This window comes from Rhipicephalus microplus, unplaced genomic scaffold, assembly GCF_043290135.1.
Source record: "Rhipicephalus microplus isolate Deutch F79 unplaced genomic scaffold, USDA_Rmic scaffold_269, whole genome shotgun sequence".
Classification (NCBI taxonomy): domain Eukaryota; kingdom Metazoa; phylum Arthropoda; class Arachnida; order Ixodida; family Ixodidae; genus Rhipicephalus; species Rhipicephalus microplus.
The window spans coordinates 135,590-141,589 of NW_027464840.1; positions in this window are offsets into that span (position 1 = coordinate 135,590).

The following is a 6,000-nucleotide window of genomic DNA, read 5'->3' on the forward strand; positions in this document are numbered from 1 at the left end:
AAAAATTGCCGTTTTTCAAAAGAAATGATTCACAGTTATGACGCCATGTATGCTTTTAACGATTTCAATAAATGATGACATCCTATGGCTATTGTAATGCCCTTCGCACCCCGGTGTATTGGTAGCTACAATGCGCGGCTGCTGAACCCTAAATTGTGAGTTCATCCTTGGCAGCGGCGGTCGCATTTCGATGGAAACGAAATGCTACTGTGTGATGCTACTGTGCGGTGTCAGCGCACGACAGAGAACTGCAGAGTTTCGACATTTCTGGACGCCTACTGCGTCTCATAATCATGTTATGGTTTGAGAAAGTAAAAGCCCGGAAATTATTTTTATTATTATTATTATTATTTTTAATATTGTTGTTGTTGTTGTTGTTGTTGTTGTTGTGGCCAACTAAATTGATTATGGCGCTGACACCACCACAGACATAATATAAAATATGGCTTTCAAAAAAAATATTCAAAGAATTACAGATGGGTTTGACGATGCTTACATGATTAAGAACCTCTAGTGACCTTGACATGGTATTGGTGAGGAAATTTAAATGACCTTGAAGGGGTAACACTGTGAGGAGATTTAAAAAGAAAAATAGGAAATGTCAGCCCTATTCTTCTTGTTATGAAGGCTACATTTGTATTTTGTTTCATTTCTTTGAGTGATATCGAGAAGCCCTTGTGCAGGTATTTCGCCGGAATAGCTATAAAGTCAGAGACTCCAAAGAGAACTCTATGAAGTTTCAGCTTTTGGTCTGATATTGTGCTTCCTTAATAGGGAGTTTTAGAACGGGCACCCTAAATTTTTGGGGCCCCGAAGCCTTTTGCGTATGCGCGCTTTGGGTCAAACATGAGTGAAGAGTTTTCGAATACGGTCTGTGGTGTTTTAAATGCTCCGCCCCCCCACACACACTCCCTCTACCCCCCCCCCCTCTACCCCCCTCTTATTATCGGTTGTGGCAGAGAGCCGTTACTTCAGTGGGTTTCGTCAAGTTTGTCTCCCGAAAAGCCATTGGGGCAGACATTGGGGCTACCATTCAATTCGAGAAATAGCTTTGCCAACGCAAACCTTACAGCCTGTTTGGGTTTCTTCTTGACGCTATCTCTTCGGGGCCTTACAGCAATTGGGGCCCCTTTTTGGAAACACCTTATCATGAAACCATCCAATTAGACTCAGTGTAGCCTTCGGCAATAGTGTAATAAAAAGTTAGTTGCAGTACCAGCTATTATGACTGCTTTGTTGTTGGCATCCTAGAAGGCTTCCACTAGTGCATTTTACCGTAATGCAAGAGAATCAAGCAATGGTGAATGATTACATCTCCACAAAAGCACAATTCAGGGGTTAATAACTTCATATAATTATCAGGCTTCCTTGGTCATACTTTATATCGTAGCAGACTGCTTGGTCAGGAGCATGTACTGAATTTGTAATAACTCGTTGAGAATAAGTGCTCCACATTAGAAGACTAGGGCATGACCAAACATGGTTCAGAATATTGACCATAACATCCATAATTGTATTCTGTAGACCCTAGTGTAGAGCTTCTCGTGAGCCTCGTACTAATAATTTATGAGACGAGAATTTACAAAGTTTTCGACTGGCTGCAAAACTTGCCCGCCCTTTCGCGTCACGTCAAAAAAAAAAACTCAGCCTCCAAGCACAGCTGGCACGACACACTGGTGGTCCCTGGTGAAGGTACGCTTAATAATAACAATGTGCTCTGACAGCCTTACATGGTTTTTTTTTATGCTGGTTGGTTAGGTTATTTGACCTTTGCATTCCAACATATCCTAGGAATAATAGGTAAGGAACATAATTAAATATGGCAATCGTTAGGTTAACATTACCCAGCTAAACAAGCTTTTGTACCTTGCGTGCCTAATGCCTACGAAGGCATCGATTTTCAGGGGGTTCTCATGCTTTGCTTACATTCATGTTTTCGATAAAACGAGGACACTAGGTGGAAAGTAATTTCAACAGTCGAACAGGGCGTAAAACTGTAAGACACAGAGTGTACAGCGCTCTTTACACTCTGTCTGTGTTTATTTCCAGTTTTACGCACTGCTAAATGCTTTGAAATAAACCACCTGAACCAGAAAGCAAGCACCTTTAAAAGTATAGGTTTCGTCCCTACGCCAGGATTAAGAGCTGGACAGGTGCAGGCAGCGTTGCAGCCACCACACGGCAAAAGGGAGTAGAAGCAATGTTTTATGGCGCTGCGACTCTGTAGAGGCAGTGCTATCTCTTGTAGAAAGTGGCAATTTGTGATGTATATAGCACGTTTTCCTTCCCGCCTATGCGCCGCCACTCACCTTTTTACTCGTATACAGAGCACGTGCGGTGCTTTGTTGTCACCTCACAATGTACCTCACAATGTCACTCGCACATGTACCTCACAATGTCACCTCACCTGCAGCGTGGCTTCACGAAGATATCTGAGCTGGACAAGAACTTTCGAGAAAAGAATCTAACGAAAGAAATAAAGCTTGTTAATCACGCTTATAATGAGCAACACACAATAAAAGACGACGAGGTCCAGAGCCACTGCGAAATGCATTTATAAGGTCCGTGACAATACAATATGGGACGTATGCCTCAAGGTAAGGCTCACTCAGTCGATATGAAGCCACTTACTCTATAAATGTGCTGCGTGGACGTTTATGAAAATCGTATAATTCTTATTTTCATGTGGTATCTAGAGGTAGCAGCCGTACTGTCATGTGCAAACTTTGCTACGTGATGAAAATAAATAAAATTGGCAGATCTCACGTACAGTAGGAATCGATGATATGTGAAGCACGATTGAGAAATGTTGAAATGTCACTTTGAAATCAGCACAACGTTACGAGGTGGAGGTAAATGACGCCGTACATGACTTCCGTGTCATGATTATCATGTTTAGATGTGTCGTTTGCCTTCGTCATGTATTCACGTCTCGTGACCAACTTTAGTATATAAGGAGCTAGCGAAACGGCCGTGAGCACGCTATGAGCGTGATATGTTGTCATGTTCTTACATGTAACGTGTTTCAGGATTATCATGTTTGCACCACTCATATATTTCGTCATCCATTGATGTCACGGAACACCGAATTTGGTATATGTGGAGCTAGCAAAACGGCCGCGAGTGCATCATGAAGGGCCCAATATACTCCAATGTAGCGTTGACGCGTGCGCACGCTGGGCACAGTGACGCTACGTTAGCAAAACTCGAGCACTCTATAGTCCGACGCCAGGCGCGAAATGTGACATGCTGCATTTTGCGCCGATGCGTTACCCAGACAACACTGCGTCTCCCTTTTTTCGTAATGAATGGACGCTGGACGCACTAAAACGCGCATGCGTCATAGCAATGCAGCGCGGCGCGCACCTGCGAGTATATGACAGGACCAGCACATGGCATGGCAACGCCGACGTCACGTGACAAAATGAACGCTGCTGAGCACTGGCACCGCGTCACGTCGAAATGTATTTGCACCTTGACTGGGGCATGTTGTCAAGTTCTCACATGACACGCATCTCATGATTATCATGTTTGCATCAGTCCCATGCCTTCATCCATTGGCGTCACGTAAAACCAAATTTTTGCATATATGAAGCTAGCGAAACGGCTGCGAGCGCATCATGCGTGTGGCATGTAGTCATTTTGTTAATGACACCCAGGTCGTGACTATCATGTTTGGATGTGTCCTTTACCTATGTCGTCCGTTCACGTCGCGTAATACCGAGTTTGGTACATGTGAAGCTAGAGAAACAGCCACGAGCGCATTATGAGCGTAGCATGTAGGTATGTTGTTACATGACATGCATCTCACGTTTATCATGTTTGCATCAGTATCACACCTTCGTCATCCATTCACGTCCCGTAGTACCAAATTTGGTATGTGACGCTAGCAAAACAGCCGCCAGTGCATCATGAGCGTCACATGTAGTCATGTAGTAACATGACACGCATGTCATGATTTTCATGTTAGGGTCTGTCGCTTGTGTTCGCCATGCAATCATGTCATACCGTACGCGTTTTGCAACATGCCATAAGAACGAAACCACCGCAAGAACAACAGGACCAAGAAATGTAAATCATGACATTCATGACATACGTGTCATGATTTTGACTAGTCAGATGTGTTCTTCATACAATCATGTTATGCCATACCAAGTTGGGTATTGATACCCATATTGAAACGGCCACGAGAGTTAAAAGTCGTAGGCGGATAGATAGATAGATAGATAGATAGATAGATAGATAGATAGATAGATACGCTCAATGTCACCGAAGTTCACTGGGAAATGCTTCGCATTTAAAACAACAGCACGCACACTACAGGTGTGTGCTCTTCTGATATTACATCACTATGTTGGCAGTGAGAGTGCGGCATTTTGTTCGATAGAAAAGACACGCAATTTCGCAATGCAAAAGTTTAGGGGGTAAGCTCCTTAATGTGTGGTCTGTTCATCCTCCGTTGGTGTATGTAGCCACCAGTGGCACATACCCGTCCAGAGTGGGTATGGGCCACAGTGGATGCGAGATGGGAGACGGCGGTACTTGAAGTGTTCACTGAATGGACGCACGGACGAACTCTAGGACGGGCGGATGGACAGACAAACTAGCAGACGAACGGACTGATGGATGAACGCGCGGAGCGGATATGTGCCACAGGGGATGCGAGATGCGAGATGGCGGTACTTCACTAGATGGACGCACGAACGGATGGATAGACAGACTAGTAGAAGGCGGATGGACAGATGGACGAACGCGCGTACGGATGGACGCATGAACCGATGACATATGGATGAACGGACTCACGGACGGACACACAGACAGATGGACAGACGCATGGACGGACAGATGGAGGCATGAATGGAGGCACGGATGGTGGCGCGGATGAAGTGAAGCAAGAACGAACGGACGGACGTACGCACGAACGGTATGACGGACGCATCGCTCCACTCATCATCATTCACTCCGTGGATATGCTGTGATTTTTTGTTTTTACTTCAAAGAAATAAAATGTTTAGATAACTTCACGTTGGGGATTTGGTAATGCGTGTGTGTTACAGCCCACAAAAGTGTTGCGTAGAGCATATAAAGAAACCTTATGCCGAGCATGGGGTGTTGCAGTTTTGCATAATTTTATCGTCATTCAAAATTGCATGACGCCAATAATTAAATTAATATGTAAGAGGAGAGGGGTAGCCGGAGCACGACACATACCTCTTATTAGACACATTTAATAATGAAAACAGCAATCTACCAAGGGATATCAGCACAAAAAAATCTGGCAGCCTCTCTACCAGATGCTTCGGTGAACTTCTCTACCTTCCTAACATTTTTTTTCTTCTTCTCAACAAATCTGAAAATGCATCTGACATATCCGTTGAACGATAACACCTGAAGTTGAATGCATTGTGCATGAGCGAACAAAAACCACTGAAGAGGTTACTGAACTCTGTTGCTACGCTTAGGTGCATTTATTGAAGCACCGCTAATACAACCACCGCTAATACAAGCTATAGCATCTCACACATGATATGTGCGCTGCAACCACGAGAGTAACCAAAAACTGAAGTTCTTTCTTGAATAATGCCAGGGGTCTTCATTATTAAATGTACCTGTCAATTTCCAAATAATTCTTGCTTCCTTTAATTCTTGCTGACAGAGTATGGTTGCGGCATATGACGGTGCACTTAATAAGTTTGGGGTGGCACGGATTCCTTTCACAGGGAGTGTGGGATGGCCGCAGGATCTCATCCTCTCAGTTTAGCAGGCTTAGCTAGGTGGCAGCTGAGGTAACAAATATTCTTTTCTGTATAAGCACAACCACAAGAAAACGAAATATTGAATCAACACCCATTTGAGACAGACAGAAAGGCAGGCAGAATACAGTGAAGAATTCATGGAAAGGTCAAGGTCTCCCGAGACACAGTGTTTTCTGAGCTTCTTAAGCTGATGGTACGTAATATAAAGGGAAGATTGTAGCTCCATGAAAGATTTTCAGAAAGT